The sequence below is a fragment of the Dermochelys coriacea genome, chromosome 5, assembly GCF_009764565.3.
Source record: "Dermochelys coriacea isolate rDerCor1 chromosome 5, rDerCor1.pri.v4, whole genome shotgun sequence".
NCBI lineage: Eukaryota > Metazoa > Chordata > Testudines > Dermochelyidae > Dermochelys > Dermochelys coriacea.
The window spans coordinates 74335424-74353516 of NC_050072.1; the positions used below are offsets into that span (position 1 = coordinate 74335424).

Consider the following 18093-nt stretch of genomic DNA (forward strand, 5'->3'; position numbering starts at 1 on the left):
AAGCTAGGCTGAGAGCGCGCAGAGAGGTGGGGAGTTGTTTCGCTGTGAGCCGAGGGTGCTTAAGTTTCGCTACAGCCGGCCTGAGCCTTCCCCGCGTAGCCGCAGCTCGCCAGGGGGCTAATGGGCGTCCAGTGGAGCCGCGTGTGCTGCCTCCCTCGCTGGATACAGAAGCCGACCTGTGGTAGCGGAGGTGCTAGAGCCAAGGGAGCGGGGGCTGCAGCAACCCCCGCTCGAAGTGGTGATCATCAAACCACAGTTTGAGTCAATGGCTCTCAGCACCCCCCACTATACAAATTGTTCCAGCACCCCTGTGTGGTAAGGACGAGAGGGGTCTGACAAGGCCATGCTCCATCCTAAGCCCTCTCTGCCTCAGTTTCCCCCTTCTGAAAAATGATGATTTTCCACCTTTGTAAAGTGCTTTGAGAGCTACAGAGGCAACAGAAATGTAGGAGCTGAGCATTGGGTTTAGGGTGACCATATTTTCCCAAAGGGAAAACGAAACACTGCACAGGGCTGGCCCAAGCCCCTCCCCCCTCCGCCCCCACTCGCCTCCTGCATTCACAGGACCAGCCTAAGGCCTCCCTCTCCTCCGTTCCGCATGCGGGACCCAGGTCCAAGATCCCCCGCCACCCACCTGTGTATTTGTCGTTTGCTCTTGCCAACTGAAAATCAGTTGGCAAGCACAAATGGGACAAATGCCAGTTTTGCCAAAAAAGTCAGGACAGCTGGTACAGGCCTTTAAAAAGGGACTGTCTCAGCCAAAATGGGATATATGGTCACCCTAATCGTGTTGGACTGTTCCTCTGGAATTTTGCGTAGTGACTATCAGTGTGTTTAGCCACTATGTGAATCCAGGATTGCACTCAAGCAAGCCTGCATGCAGTGAGGGGACTGGATGGCTCACGGAACTGGGGAGGTGCTGACTGTCAGCTTTGTTAGCAGCCTTTGCAGGAGGCTGGATTTGAAAGAGCATAGAAAGTAAACTCTCTTCTTAGCCCTAGAAGTGGTCTTTTCACATCATGATTGGAGAATGTTAGTGTGGGGCAACATGGGGAAGTTTGCACTGCTGCTATCCATACACTTGCCTCTGCAGCTTCTGGGGCTATCAATCTGGCACCTTTCATAGAATTAACTACACTTTAAAAAGTAAAAATAAAAGGAGTACTTGTGGCACCTTAGAGACTAACAAATTTATTTAAATAGTGAGGCTCTGTTGTAATTCCAAGTGGATGCTACAATGCCAGCCTTGTTCTGAGACTTAGGGATATTTATGAAAAAAGTAGGGAGGGAATTGGAGGCTGCTTAGACCACACCCACCCCTTTCCTCCCCTCTTCCCACAGAAACCAGGACCTCCCCGCATCCCTGTCTATGGCCAAGTGGGGTCTTGGCTCCTTCCCAGCTGCCCCCTTGTGTGCACCTGACCCTCACCCCCAAACAAGGAGAAGGGGAGAATCAGCGCTAGGAAAGCTGCTTTTTTATGCTGCCTAGAGCCCTTAATTACCTTGACCAGTCACAGGCTTGGACCCCCTTCCTGAGATGATTCTCCTCTGTTCTTCCTATCATGTTCCCTCTTTCCTTCTCCTGCACCCCAGCTTCCCCTGCTGGCATGCTCTAGCTACCGAGAGCGTGTTAACATAGTTCAGCACGGTCTACATGGGGTAGTTAAGAGAGCAGCCTGTGGCTTGGATGGTGAATCAAGCAGTGCCCCAACCCATTTGGCACAGCTTGCTTCCCATCAGACCCTCACTGCACAGTCTGTACATGTGCCACAGGGGCGGCAGAGAAAAACAACCTTGCAGCTGCAGCGCTGTTTGCTGAGTTCATTGGACCTGAGTGGTGACGAGTGACCAGTACACCTATTACATATATAAAATATGTGTGTGCTTGCAAAATTAGTAGATTTAATCCTGTTAGTAATTTTATAATAACATGTAAAAAAATTGAGAGGATTACTAAAAATAAGGGAGGGTTGGCATCTCTGATACATGTAGAAACATTTGCATTTACACATTCTCTTTCTCAATATTGTCTATTTTGTTGATAGGCTACTACCTGTTCTGAATTGTGCAGGTCTGTCCCATATCTTGGAGATCCACTTGAAGGACATTTACAAATTCTGAATTTATCGTGGATAGGGAATCACCCAGGATGAGGTAACCATCATGAGGTAATGCTATGACACAGTGGAATTTGTTCCACCAGATAAATCCCGAAAAATGGCAAACTTGGATCCTCAGAATTCAGAAATGCTTGTTAGCCTTGAGGATAATGGCTAGCCTGATTTGTTTGCTCCATCAGAAATGGCCGGCTAACCTGGGACTTCTGAAGAATGCAATGCTAGGTAAGAAAGAGATAGTCATCGCTCTCGTGAACACACCGAGAACCTCCCCTCCTGCCAATCTCACCCTGTTGCATTTTCTCACACCAAGAAGCAGCAGGGGATTGTGTCAAGCCATTGGGTGGATCAGAAGTAGAACAGAGGCCACAATGGCTCCATGTAGATTGTCCAGCAATTGGGTGAGGTAGAGTGGGCAGGGAACAAGATACTCTCCTCACTCAAGGTGTGGAAGTACTTTCTTTTGAGCGCATTGAGAAGGGTAGGATTAGGGTGGCCGGTTGATCCCCTTTAAGAATCTGAGAGGGACATGGGGCTAGGGCGGAGGTAAGGAAACAGAAGAGGGACAGGAGCAGATACAGGACCAATGCTGCTTCCATTAGCTTCAGTGGGAATAGAATCAGGCCTATTCAAGATACAAGGTTGCATTTGAACAAGGGAATAGGGGCAACCCAGGTAATAACCCAATGTGTTATCTGTAAGCCACAGAAGGGATGGGGATAGATACATGGTAGTGAAACCAAAAAAAGACCTATGGGAGACAACGGACGTAATGTAGATATCAGTTTGTAATGCAATATAGTGGCAATAAAGAAGGCAACATATCATAGACCAGGCTGGTGTTAGTTCCTTTGTAAACAGCACTTGTGAGACCACACCTATAATTCTGATTACATTTCTGTGAACCCTGGAACCAGAAAGATTAAAACAAATTGGAGGGAATTCAGAGAAGAACAATTAAAATTATTAAGGGCCTAGTTGTATTAATGTATGAGGCAAGATTAAAAGAAGTAAATATCTATAGCTTGGCTAATTGCTAAATTAGGCCTAAGTAGGAGTACGGGGAATATAGAACTGTCTACAATATTGAAAGAGAGGGAAGGAATATTTAAGGTGGTTCAGGGGTTTTCATGAGCAGTAATGGGATGAAATTAAGCAAAGGAAAATATATGCTTAATATCAACAACGATCTTTTGGTAATGAGGTTCGATTGAATTGGAATAATCGTCTAAGTTTGTGGAAGTCTACAGCTTTATTCATTTAAAGTTAGACTGTATACTGTACAGTCTAGATTGTAGATTGTGTATACAAAGAATATACTGTAGGGAACAGTTCTGTGCTGGCAGGGAGATAGATAAGGTAACCTAGTAGGTCTTCGCAAAAAGAAAAGGAGTACTTGTGGCACCTTAGAGACTAACAAATTTATTAGAGCATAAGCTTTCGTGAGCTACAGCTCACTTCATCGGATCCGATGAAGTGAGCTGTAGCTCACGAAAGCTTATGCTCTAATAAATTTGTTAGTCTCTAAGGTGCCACAAGTACTCCTTTTCTTTTTGCGAATACAGACTAACACGGCTGCTACTCTGAAACTAGTAGGTCTTGTCTTCTAATTTTTAGAGTATTCCACATGATCACCTGGAGAAAATGAAGGACATCATCTTTCACACACATCCTACTCCTCAGAGGCCCTGATCCAGTAATGAACCCTGCTTGGGAAGACCTCGGTGCTTGCATGAAACTCATTGTAGGACTGAGCCATTGTACACTGCTTTAAGTGGTCCCGTTGACGTCTGAGGGAATAATAATGGTAGTAAGTACTACACCCAGCATTGCTTCACTGGATTGTAAGAAACTGTAGACACAGAACTGTCATTGTATAAATAAGACTGGAGGAATGTTGCAGCGAGTTTCTGAGGGAAATAATGGATTTGTCTTGACAATTTAGAAAATAATTGAAAAATCCTGAGTGCAGACTTTGAATGAATGAATGAATGAATGAATGAAAGAAAGAAAGAAAATGGCAGTGGCAACCTGTGTGGAGTCCTTCTGCTATCCTTTTCTCCCATGCATAGTTCTTTTCCATAGGTAAGCATCCATATATCTTTTTAAATTCTTTCAATACCTTTATAAATGTAGTATTCATGAAAGTGAAGAATTTATAGGGCTGTAGGTATATTTCTCAGAATCCTGCTAAATACTGACCTGTATCATCCCCTGATATTCCATTCCTGAGCTTTCACACTATTCCTTTGAGATTGTACCTGACTTGCAATGCGTGGCCTTCTGTTTCTAGAAAACAGAGACCAGTAATCATGCCAAATTGTATTAAAGTTACTGTGATCTGGATCCACTAGGACCTAGAATGGATCTACCAAAGCCATTTTGCTGTATCTAATGTATTTTGCTGTTCTCCAGACTAATGTATTAGTCTATTGTACCTCAAGCCATCCTACGAACAGATTCAGGGGTTACCACTTCACCCTTCAAGACCTCAATTTAAAGTTTTATGAGACACACTGTGTTCTTTCCTCTGATATGCTCCCAGTATTCTTGCTGTAGATAGGTGTTAGCAAGAGCATGTGAAGTGATAATTTCCATCACTGCCACTGGGTTCCTTCTCACCCTGAGTTATTCTTGGTCTCGCATTTATTCATTCTCTAAATCAGGGGGTCCCTGATAACATGTTCTACATATTAATAGAGTGTGCCTTGTAGATACGTACTGTTCTGTTTTCAATTGCCAGACATCTTGTCTACCATTTATGATTGTATATTATCCCTGTGGCAACTACAGCAATCGGTTACATGAAAAGTAATGATAAAGGAAAATACTTAAGGTATTTTTAGCTTCTTTTAATGTGAGTTAGCAGCTGAAAGTAAGTTTGTACCTATAACCTTAATTCCAGCTTAAAGAAGGTGGAGGTTTTTTATTTTTTGATTGTTTGTTTCCCCAGAAATAATAATAATGTAAGAACAAAAACTTAGGCCATAGTACTACAACTGATGAGGTGCCAGGCTCTGAAATGCATGAATCAGTGGGAGAGCTCTTCAAGAGTATATTTTTGAAAACTTTTTGGGAGAGCAATTGTGATGGCAGGGGGGCAGAAACTGGAATTTAATATCCTTTCTTATTTGCTGCCATTTCTTCAGTCCTAGTGGATGCTAGTCAGAGCCCAAAGGACATAGAGACCTGGGTGAAGTAATCCTCCTTGTCCCAGGAGACTAAGAGAGTTAGTTCCATGTCTAGCTACTGGAGATTCTAACTTCACTAATTAACACACTCACCTGTGAAAACCATGGGTAAATTACAGACTATATATTTTGTGCCACCACCACCTGAAGTAGATGCTGGATATGTCCTAGCTACAGCAAGCAGAATCTTCTATTCTCTTATCTGTTTGTGCCTGAAGTAATTTTTAAAGCAGATCAAAAAATGCAAACACTGTTAGGTTTGGGCACATGTGAAATGTAAAAGAAGCTATATGTTTTTATACCACCTATATTATTAAACAGTTGCCCCTAGGGATAAGGGCACAAATAACACAGGAGTCAGTGGAGTCCTCTCTGCTAGTTTTATAACAGCTGAGAGTTCCTCTGCATAAGGGAAATTCTTCACTGGCTCTCTTTGACCACTTTCTGCCCAAATTCTTCCAGCCTGCTTGGAAGTTATAACAATATATTGCTGTCTGATTTCATGCTGTTGTACTTTATATTTAAAATGGGTGGGGGGAGGTTGGGAGAAAACCTACAATCTGTTTGTTTAATGCTACAATTTTACACATTAAACCAGTTTTACAGATAAGTATGATTAACTTAGAAACAATGATCAACAATTTCAATGCAGTAATGAATGAGGCAGCAATGGACATGCTTGGGAAACACCATAAGAAGACAAAATCTTGGGTCACAAATGAAACACTACAAATGTGTGACATTAGAAGAGAACTCAAGAAAGACAAGAACAAAATTGAGTGAGCTGATAAATACAGAGCGATTGGCAGAAAGATCAAGAAAGGAATGAAGGTGGCTAAGGAGATATGGATCGAAAAACAATCTCTAAAATTTAAGAGTGTATGAATAATAAAAATAGCAAATGAGCCTTCCACATTGTAAAAGATCTGACGAAGGAAAGATGGACCAAAGCTAACGCAATTGATGACAAGGAAAGGAACAGTCTTACAGAAGAAAGGGACATCATCAATAGGTGGACAAACTACTGCTCTGATCTATACAACCACCAGACAAATGGAGACCCTAGTGTCCTAGAAAGCCCAGATTCAACAGAGGAGGAGGGTTTTCCAATACTGCGTGAAGAAGTGGAGACAGCTGTCAGATCACTCAAGAATGGAAAGGCTACAGGTATTGACAACATCCCAGCCAAACTGATGAAATTTGGAGGAGAAATAGTAATAGATGTACTCACCAAGATCTGCAACAAGATCTGGCAGACCAGTGAGTGGCCCTCCACGTGGACACAGTCACTAATCATCACTCTGCCAAAGAAAGGCAACCTGCAATTGTGTCAAAATTACTGGACCATAAGCTTGATTAGCCATCCCAGCAAAGTGATGTTGAAAGTTGTATTGAACAGATTGAAGCCACAAGCGGAGACTATCATCGCTGAAGAACAGACTGGCTTTCGTGCTGGAAGAAGTATCACAGAACAGATTTTCAACCTTTGTGTTCTATGTGAGAAGTACTTACAACACCAGCAGGACATCTACCATATCTTTGTTGACTTGAAGAAAGCATTTGACAGAGTAAGGCATGATGCTCTCTGGACAACCATGAAGAAGTACAATGTTGGTCATAAGCTTATTCTTACCTTTAAACAACTGTATGCCAAGGCCAGCAGTGCAGTTATCGTCAATGACACAATAGGAGAGTGGTTTTGCACCACTGTTGCAGTCCGGCAAGTCTGCCTTCTTTCGTCTGTACTGTTCAACATCTATTTGGAGTGCCTAGTGACTGATGCCCTAGAAGATCACATATTCACAGTCAGCATTGGGGGGGGGGAGCAATCTCAAATGTTTGGTTTGCTGATGACATTGACGGCTTGGCAGGTAGCAAAGATGAACTAGCCAACCTTGTGAAACGATTGGATGAAACCTCCGCAAAATACGGCATGGAAATCAGTGCAGAGAAAACCAATCTGAAGACAAACAAACGTGACGGGATCAGCTCACATATCACTGTCAGTGGACGAGAACCGGAGACAGTTCAAGTATTTGGGGGCAATCATCACTGATGAAGGATCAAAGGTAGAAATTCTGGCAAGAACTGCGCAAACAACAGCAACTGTGGAAAAGCTAAAGCCAATCTGGAGGAACAAGAACATCTGTGCCTTCTATGATGAGATAACTGGCTCTGTGGATGAGGGGAAAGCAGTGGACGTGTTGTTCCTTGACTTTAGCAAAGCTTTTGACACGGTCTCCCACAGTATTCTTGCCAGCAAGTTAAAGAAGTATGGGCTGGATGAATGGACTATAAGGTGGATAGAAAGTTGGCTAGATTATCGGGCTCAACAGGTAGTGATCCATGGCTCCATGTCTAGTTGGCAGCCGGTATCAAGTGGAGTGCCCCAAGGGTCAGTCCTCGGGCGGTTTTGTTCAATATCTTCATAAATGATCTGGAGGATGGTGTGGATTGCACCCTCAGCAAGTTTGCAGATGACACTAAACTGGGAGGAGAGGTAGATACACTGGAGGGTAGGGATAGGATACAGAGGGCCCTTGACAAATTAGAGGATTGGGCCAAAAGAAATCTGATGAGGTTCAACAAGGACAAGTGCAGAGTTCTGCACTTAGGACAGAAGAATCCCATGCACCGCTACAGACTAGGGACTGAATGATTCGGCAGCAGTTCTGCAGAAAAGGATCTAGGGGTTACAGTGGACGAGAAGCTGGATATGAGTCAACAGTGTGCCCTTGTTGCCAAGAAGGCCAATGGCATTTTGGGATGTATAAGTAGGGGCATTGCCAGCAGATCGAGGGACGTGATCGTCCCCTCTATTCGACATTGGTGAGGCCTCATCTGGAGTACTGTGTCCAGTTTGGGCCCCACACTACAAGAAGGATGTGGAAAAATTGGAAAGAGTCCAGTGGAGGGCAACAAAAATGATTAGGGGACTGGAACACATGACTTATGAGGAGAGGCTGAGGGAACTGGGATTGTTTAGTCTGCGGAAGAGAAGAATGAGGGGGGATTTGATAGCTGCTGTAAGGGACTGTGGAAGACTTTGTTATGGCCTAGCCAGGGAACTTCCGCTTTCTCGAGCCGAGAGGTTACTGTGTGACATAGATAGCTGCTTCGTTATTTTGGGATAGAGTTAGTTTTTAAAGGACACAGCTGCTTTGTTATTGTAGGAGATAGTTCTTGAAGGACACAGCTGCTTTGCATGGCCCTTCGCCAGGTAGTAGAAAGTCCCCCTTTAAGAAGCACCTAACTTTATATTCATGAGCTGTTTTTGTGTAATGCTTATTAATGCTGACTGTCTGCCCCTCCGTTGGACTCCGTCCCAGGCAGAGCTCCGGTGTGCTGGGTTCCCCGCCTTCGTGACTGCAATGCTTGGAGTCCCCGTTGCGGGTGGGTCAGTAACCTTCAGTAAAGCCAGTAACTCACAGCTGTGTGTAAGCCTCGTTTTTCTCAGAGTACTTCTGCCGGACTTGTGGTGCTTCGAGCACTGTGGCCCAGAACATTTGGCGCAGCGAGCAGGGTACCCTGAGAAGCGATGCTACTTTGGCCAAAGGTAGGGAAAGTGGGGAAGCCGTCGCTGTCCCTACAGCGCATACCAGGATGGCCCCTGACGGAGTGCTGGGGGCCAGTAGCGCGGATTATGGCCGAGTGGGCTGCCCCAGCGGATTGGCCAGAGTTTCAACAGGCTGCGGGGGTTATGCCTGTGCAGCTGGTAGAGAGGTTACAATGGTTACGAGCGAACCGGCGCTCTGGGGCGGAGAGGCGGGTGATGGGGGCGGGGGAGTCCCCTGCTGTGGCTCTGGCGAGCCTGGTCCGGGAGTTACAGGTGCAAAAAGGCACCCTACAACCAGAAGTTGTCCGCACGTTTAAAACAACTGAGTTGCAGAAAATTGTGAAGACGTTCCGACAGGAGCCCGGGGAGAGCGTCCTGCAGTGGCTCGTGAGGGCCTAGGACAATGCAGGTAACACGGTTTTGTTGCTTTCTTATGAATTTCAACAGTTGGGGGGTCCTATCGCAAAACTCTCAGGTACGTGCCCAATTGGCGAACTCGCCGTGGCCGCAGGCTGGGGGGCAAGACGTTGAAAGCCCCTTTGTACCGCTGGCTGGCGGCTGCAGTGGAGGCGGCCTACCCCTCGGTGGGGCAATTGGAAGCACAGGCGCGCCCCTGGAAGACCATTCCAAAAGGGGTGCAAGCCCTCCGTCAATTGGGAATGGCCTGGGCTGTCTCCACGGGTGGGGAGATGGGGCCGGACAATGTACCGGTGACAAAATCGATTAAAGCCACAGTGTTACACTTGGCCCCTGATAAGTTAAAACCTTCCCTCCTTGCAGTTGTCATGGCAGAAAATGGGCGCGTGGAAGACTTGGCAGCCACCCTTATGCAATTGAAGGCCGGCTTGGCGGGTGCTAGGCCAAGAGCCATATGGGCTGCAAAGGAGCAGCAAGGTGGGGGACAGGAGAAAGGGGAGTTGCGGGTACCCCAAAAAACCTTGTGGCTAAATCTCTTGCAGGCTGGTGTCTCTCGCAAGGAAATCAATGGAAAGCCAACGGCGAATTTATATAAGGGGTGGATGCAGCTGCCCCCTACCAAACGTAGTGCCGAAGGAAAAGGGGAGAAAAGTGTGAAGCAAACCAAGCCAGCGGAGCCCTTTGCTCCTCCAGCCAAGTGGAAACTGCCGCGCACATATTGAGGGCGTGGCAGGTCCGCCGTTCCGTGTGTTGTGGCGGCCACACACGGGGACCGACGCCCCTATGTACCCCTAGCAATTCACTGGCCGAGAGGAGGAGTCCAACATGTGTTGGCATTGATAGATATGGCCAGCTGGGTATTATACAAGGGCCTCCGGACCTAAATAACTGCGTGGAAGGCCAAGGGTTGAGAACTTGCAGGCCGGCCCCTGTGGGGAGCGGCGCTCTGGCAGCAACTCCTGCGCTATGCCCGACAAGCCCCTCTGGCCGTGCGACATGTAGACGCCCACACAAAGGCTAAAACCTCCAAGGCCCACTGGAATGCAGCGGCCAATGCAATGGGAGCGAGGGGAGGTCTGGTGTAATCTGTTCCCTTTACCTCCCGTAGGTCTAGAAACCAGCACCCCGAGCGAGACCGAGTGGCACGTATTGGCTAACGTGTGGTGAACGGTACCGCAGCGAAAATCGCAGGCTGCCGTAGTCCTCACCACCAGGGAAGGATGGGCATACATACTCCCGGAAGGGGAAGACTATTCCCGCATGGTCTCGCTCTCCTGTTTGTCGTGGCGCTCCTTCTGAGAATCACCGCTGCAAGAGCTAGCACCTCCTCCGTAAATACCTGGTTGGAGTTAGCCCAAAGTGCTATTAATGCGACATCGTTTTGCTTACCGCGTATGTATGCCATGGGTGCCGTGATGGAGACCTGTTTCATCGGCGTCTGCACAGACCTGACCCTCGTCCAGCACTATTCCTTACTGAAAACAATTAATAAGACTATTACATATACGGATTTGTTTGCTTTGGGTCCCGCCCAATACAATGTAAATGCATCTATGTATTCATTCCGTCTTCTTGGCTTGTATTTTTTGCTGCCTTTGCGGTCGTGGCCTAGTCTCCCAGTGCTGTGTGCGGTTTTTCCTCCGCACTGCATCCTCATGGTCTTAGCGTTGCTCAAAAAAGCAAGGGAAGGAGTGTAAGGGACTGCGGAAGACTTTGTTACGGCCTAGCCAGGGAACTTCTGCTTACTCAAGCCAAAATGTGGAACATAGATAGCTGCTTCATTATTTTGGAATAAAGTTAGTTTTTAAAGGACACAGCTGCTTTGTTATTGTAGGAGATAGTTCTTGAAGGACACAGCTGCTTTGCATGGCCCTTCGCCAAGTAGTAGAAAGCCCCCCTTTAAAAAGCACCTAACTTTATATTCATGAGCTGTTTTTGTGTAATGCTTATTAATGCTGACTGTCTGTCCCTCCGTCGGACTCCGTCCCAGGCAGAGCTCCGGTGTGCTGGGTTCCCCGCCTTCGTGACTGCAAAGCTTGAAGTCCCCATTGCAAGTGGGTCAGTAACCTTCAGTAAAGCCAATAACTCACAGCTGTGTGTAAGCCTCGTTTTTCTCAAAGTACTCCTGCCGGACCTGTGGTGCTTCGAGCACCGTGGCCCAGAACAGCTGCTTTCAATTACCTGAAAGGGGGTTCCAAAGAGGATGGATCTAGACTGTTCTCAGTGGTAGCAGATGCCAGAACAAGGAGTAAAGGTCGCAAGTTGCAGTGGGGGAGGTTTAGGTTGGATATTAGGAAAAACTATTTCACTAGGAGGGTGGTGAAACACTGGAATGTGTTACCTAGGAAGGTGGTGGAAACTCCTTCCTTAGAAGTTTTTAAGGTCAGGCTTGACAAAGCCCTGGCTGGGATGATTTAGTTGGGGATTGGTCCTGCTTTGAGCAGGGGGTTGGACTAGATGACGTCCTGAGGTCCCTTCCAACCCTGATATTCTATGATTCTATGATCTCCCTGGAATCCAAACTGAAACTGCTGCATGCACTAGTCAGCTCCATTTTTCTGTATGCGTGTGAGACATGGACCCTTACAGCAGAATTTGAATGGAAAATACAGGTAGTAGAGATGAGATATTTCCATAAAATCCTGAACATCTCCTACTTCGACCACGTCACTAATGAAGAGGTCCGCAACATCATCACCCAATGAGGTGGGTCATATGAAGACCTCTTGACGACAATGAAGAAGCGCAAGCTGAAGTGGTATGGCCATGTAACAAGATCATCTGGCCTATTCAAGATCATTCTCCAAGGTACAGTATAGGGGAAGAGAAGAAGAGGTAGACGGAAGAAGAGATGAACTGACAACATAAAAGAGTGGACAGGAATGGACTTCATGGAGACCCAAGCACTGACACACAATCGTCGGGGTGGAGACAATTGGTTGATTACTCATCAATGATGGTGCCCCAATGACCAATGCAGTTGTGGGAGTGATGATGAACTTCCCCAAAAGGCATACACTTGTTTAGTAGCAGAAGGCTTGTGTAATACACATTGTTGGGTTGTTCAAATATACCATGTGAAACTGATGCTGCTCCATGTAAAATGGATGTTTCCGTGAAGGTACAAATAGGGCAGATACATTGATACTCTAAAAGAGAAACTCCAGAGTGTTGAAATTGTCTAATAAATCTACATTTCCGCTTACTATTCTTATGGTCTGTAGTCAAACTGCATAAGATCAGTATTTTTTTTTCTGGAGTAATTATTCAAAATCCTGGAAGGTTTATTAACATAAATTGAGATTTTCAAAGCAAGCTAGGGGATTTAGACATATATCTACCTATAAAATTAATGGCTTCTCTAGACCAGGACTTGTCTTTTGAAAGCTGAGCCCCCACTATGATAAAATGAAATCAATTCTCCACCTTCCCCCACCTAGTAACCCTAAACATGTAATGTGAAAGGCTTACTCATCTTAATTTGTACATTTTTGATACCCCCTGAACTACTCCTTTGCAGTCCCATTCTTTGTGCAATGCTGCCCTAGATTGCTATGAAAATATCAACTATAGTATATGTCTAGCAACTCAACGTGCAGTTTTAATGCAGCAAATTTTAATATTGAAAAAGTAATTTTTTAAAATAAAATAGTGCCCTTATTGGAGGCAGACAGCAGCACAGGGTGATATTTTCATGTTGCTTGCCACATCAAGCGCAAGAGGTATTTTGCCATAGTAAGGCAGGATTGTTTATGGTGGACTACCAAACTGTCTTGTTCAGCATGTGTTGCTGCTTCTCTAAGCAGGAACCACGTAAGTTGTTTGCATAGGCACTGGAACTAGGGTGCTGCTGCACCGCCTGGCTTGAAGTGGTTTTCATTATATACCAGGTTCACGGTTGGTTCAATGGCTTTTGGCACCCCACTATATAAATTGTTCCAGCACCCCTGGTTTTTTGACTAATTTTCTGCTATGTTTGCATCCTAGACACATTCTTTTACCTTCAAAAGACTCTCCTACTGACTGTGATATGGTCCTTGGTGAATTACAGAAGCGTAGCTGTCTGAGCAGTCTTGTACACCATGTCAGATTCCCTCTGCCTCCCACCACTTACTTGATATGCAACACCCTCCTACACCTTCTCCCCTCCTTGCTCTCCAGCACAGTGAAGGGATATACCCCATAATGTAAATATAGATATACAAAGCTCTAGGCATTAAATCTTCATGTTAAATGTAAGATTTTCATAGTGGGTAAAGAACCACACCCAACACCTCCTGCTTTCTAAATACAGAACAGACATTTCACTTACAATAGAATCTACCAGATTAGTTGTGATGCATGTGAATATACACACCTAACCCCCTTGGCATCGGTACAGACCCCTAAATTAATTCCACCACAGAAAGTAATTACATAGCTGATTATTCAGGGAGCACAGTAAACTGGTAAAGAGCTTTAAATGCTCTATAGGGTACATTGTAGTTGAAAACTAGCACCCATGCAGTGTTATTCTGTTTTAGTTTAATTTTCCTGAAATAAACATCATTCGAAGAAGAAAAAAGCTGGGGGAGGAGGACAATATCAAAGAAATGTTCCATTTAGCGTAAGAACCACATAGTATGAACATAGTGAGCAAAGAAAACAGAATACAACTGCTAGGCAACGATCTGGATTGAAACACTGCAGTTCCTGTAGAAGTCAACAACTGACTGAGAACATTGTGATAGTATTTCAGTCCTTGGCTTCAGATGCAGATTGCTGTAAGTGTCTTTATATTTTAGACATCTGCAGCTGTAACTGTCATTGGAAGTTTGCAAAAACACAAGTGCTGAGTAATTTATACTAGTCATGACCTCTCAAACTGTCATACTTACTAGTGTGTCTCATATTCTTAGCGAAAAATTAAAATTCACAGCAGTTGGTTGTGTGTGTGTGTGTGTGCGCATGTGTGCGCACGCACCAAGGTGGGTAGTAGCATATATGGAAATGCAGTGTGTGTTCAGAGCTCACATGCAATGGGCTGTTTTGGCTCATTTCTGTTTACTGTTTAGTTTTCTGCTCACATTTCCTGTTTTGAATCATCTGGAGTAGCTAGCTGGAGGTGAGCATATGACCAGTTAGCCTATGAACCCGTCTGGGAGTAGCTTCCTGTTAAATTATTAATAAAAGCTTGCCTGTTAATCTGCTCTGACTGTGTGATGACTTAAACCTGTCTCTAGAGCAGCATTTTTCAAAATGGGTGTTCTGACCCAGAAGGGGGTTGCAAGGCTATTGTGATGGATGAGGGTGGGGAGTGGTCATGAGATGGTATGGTATTGCCACCCTTACTTTTGCGCTGCTGCTCATGGTGGCACTGCCTTCAGAGCTGGGTGGGCAGAGAGCTCTGAAAGCAGCACCGACACCAGCAGCTGCATAAAAGTAAGGGTAACATGGTATGGAATTTTTGAGGGGTGGGGATCATCACAGCCTGAAATATTTTCAGAGGGGGTCCCAGCAAAAAAGTTTGAGAACCCCTGCCCTAGAGAAACAGAGTAGGCGCAGATAGGATAGCTTTGTTCAGAAGCATAGCTGCATTCTGGCTTGAGAAGCATCAGCAACCCCAGTGTTTGTAGGTGTTATGTGGTCCAAATACTGATATTCTGGTTGGTCCTCAGAGGCCAAATATGCTGCTGTAGAGTAGGGAGAATGAGAGTTCCTCTCACCATAGAGGAAGTTGTGCTGGCATCAGTTTGTCAAAAGCCCAACAGGCCATCTGGAATGAGTGAAGGAATATAGAGAGGACTTTCAACATCCTGTTTATACCATTCCTCTCTCTCCCAGTTTCTATCCCACCCCTCTGTCTCACCTATCTGGGTGCCTGAGGCAGGTTGGCCTAGTTTCTTCTCCAACAGTAGGAATCATCAGAGATGCTGATGTCATTCTCGTTCTGACTTAACTGCCTATTGAGGAGTTGTGCCTATCCTTTGTCAAAGAGTGTTGTACTCTGGGAAATCCTCCTGGATCTCTATCTTCTCTAGCATTCTTGGGTGGCAGTGGTGTCCATAAATACCTTTTGCTAGCTACATTTGACTAAGGAGTTACAACTTTTACTCTTATTTAGGCCTTGCAGTAGTTATTAATTTAGTCAACTTCCCCCTTTATCTAAGTTACGCCCCCATTGATGTAGTGTGTGAATGCCTACTGTGTGCTCTCCAAATTGGATTACTAAAATAAACTCTATATAGGGCTACTCATGAAGACCCCTCAGAAGCTTTAGTTACAGCAGATTGCAGCTGTTTGCTTGCTTTGTAGTGCTACCTGTAGGGAGCTTATTAGCCCCATAGATTACATTGGCTCTCATTTTATATCTATAAATCCCTTGGGTGCTGGCTATTCAGAGATTACCTCTTTCCTTATGTATCATCCTGACAATATACGTCAGATGAGGTGCTCCTACTAACAGGCTCAGAGTTGCGTTCTGAGGGACTAGTGCAGGGGCAGGCAAACTTTTTGGCCTGAGGGCCACATCGGGTTTTGGAAATTGTATGGAGGGCCAGTTAGGGGAGGCTGTGCCAGGCTGTGCCCCTGCCCCCTATCCGCCCCACCCTTGCTTCTCGCTCCCTGATGTCCCCCCCGGAACTCCTGCCCTATCCAACCCCCCTGTTCCCTGACAGCCTCCCCCAGGACCCCTTCCCCATCTACCCCCTCCCCCCGCTCCCTGTCCCCTGACTGCCCCCGGAACCCCTGCCCCTGACTGCCCCATCCTGCCCCCCCGGGACCCCTGCACCATCCAACGACCCTTTCTCCCTATCCCCTACTGCCCCAGGAACCCCTGCCCTGATTGCCCCTTGCCGCCCCATCCAACCCTCCCTTTCCTACCTGCCCCCCTGGGACCTCTGCCCCCATTCAACCCCCCTGTTCCATGCCCGCTGACTGCTCCAACCTCTATCCACACCCCCGCTCCCAGACCACCACCCTGAACTCCCCTGCCTCTATCCAATCCCCCCTGCTCCCTGCCCCCTTACTGTGCTGCCTGGAACACCAGTAAGGGGGCAGGGAGCAGGGGAGGTTGGATAGAGGGCAGGGGAGTTTGGGGTGATGGTCAGGGAGCGGGGGTGTGGCTGGGATTGGGGGGGTAAGAAGACAGGGCACAGGGGATGGGGGTTGAATGGGGGCAGGGGTCCTGCGGGGGCAGTCAGGAAGGAGGGGGGATTGGATGGGACAGTGGGGGGCAGTCAGGGGTCAGGGAGTGGGGGGAGGGAGTGGATGGGGCAGGGGTCCTGGGGGGGCCATCTGGGAATGGGGGTTGGATGGGGCAAGAGTCTGGGGGGGCCATCAGGGAACAGGGGGGTTGGATGGGGCAGGAGTCCCGGGGGGGGCATCGGGGCGAGAAGCAAGGGGGGGGCGGATAGGGGGAACAGCCTCCCCTAACCGGCCCGCCATACAATTTCCAAAACCCGATGTGTCCCTTTGGCCAAAAAGTTTGCCCGTCCCTGCTCTAACCTATATCTGAGCTTGTGTAGTCCTCAAATCGTGGTTTAAAGACTTTGAGGTGCAGAGAATCCTCCAGCAAGTGACCTGTGCCCAACGCTGCAGAGGAAGGCAAAAAAAACCCCAGGGTCTCTGCCAATCTGCCCTGGAGGAAAATTCCTTCCTGACCCCAAATACGGCAGTCAGCTAAACCCTGAGTATGTGGGCAAGACTCACCAGCCAGACATCCAGGAAAGAATTCTCCGTAGTAACTCAGATCCTACCCCATCACAGGCCATTGAGCATATCTACTGCTAAGAGCTGAAGATCAATTAATTGCCAAAATTAGGCTATTCATCATATCTTCCCTTCCATAAACATATCAAGCTTAGTCTTGAAGTCAGATATGTCTTTTGCCCCCACTGCTTCCCTTGGAAGGCTGTTCCAGAACTTTACTCCTCTGACGGTTAGAAACCTTCATCTAATTTTAAGTCTAAACTTCCTGATGACCACTTTATATCCATTTGTTCTTGTGTCTACATTGGTACTGAGTTTAAATAATTCCTCTCCCTCCATGATATTTATCCCTCTGATATATTTACAGAGAGCAATCAGATCTCCCCTCAGCCTTCTTTTGGTTAGACTAAACAAGCCAAGCTCCTTAAGTCTCCTTTTATAAGACAGATTTTCCATTCCTCAGATCATCCTAGTAATCCTTCTCTGTATCTGTTCCAATTTGAATTCATCCTTCTTAAACGTGGGAGACCAGAACTGCACACAATATTCCAGATGAGGTCTCACCGGTGCCTTGTATAAAGGTACTAACACTTCCTTATCACTCCTGGAAATACCTCACCTGATGCATCCCAAGACTGCATTAGCTTTTTTCACAGGCATATCACATTGGCGGCTCATAGTCATCCTGTGATCAATCAATACCCCGAGGTCGTCCTCCTCCTCTGTTACTTCCAAGTGATGTGTCCCCAGTTTGTAACAAAAATTCTTGTTATTAATCCCTAAATGCATGACCTTGCACTTTTCACAATTAAATTTCATCCAATTACTTGTGGCACCATAGAAACTAACAAATTTATTTGAGCATAAGCTTTCGTGAGCTACAGCTTACTTCATCAGATGCAACAAGTACTCCTTTTCTTTTTGCAAATACAGACTAACACGGGTGCTACTCTGAAACCCATCCAATTACTATTACTCCAGTTTACAAGGTCATCCAGATCTTCCTGTATGATATCCCAGTCCTTTTCTGTATTGGCAATACCTCCCAGCTTTGTGTCATCCGCAAACTTTATTAGCACACTCCCACTTTTTATGCCAAGGTCAGTAATTAAAAGATTAAATA

At 46.2% G+C, this 18093-nt stretch overlaps 1 long non-coding RNA gene across 1 annotated transcript; it reads left to right on the forward strand.

Annotated features, from left to right (window-relative positions):
• The first annotated feature begins 45 nt into the window (after positions 1–45).
• Positions 46–5876, forward strand: LOC119855854. Its single transcript, XR_005293048.2, has 3 exons — positions 46–315; positions 2046–2342; positions 3735–5876. It is a non-coding gene; the product is annotated as an uncharacterized LOC119855854 (long non-coding RNA).
• Positions 5877–18093: the final 12217 nt, after the last annotated feature.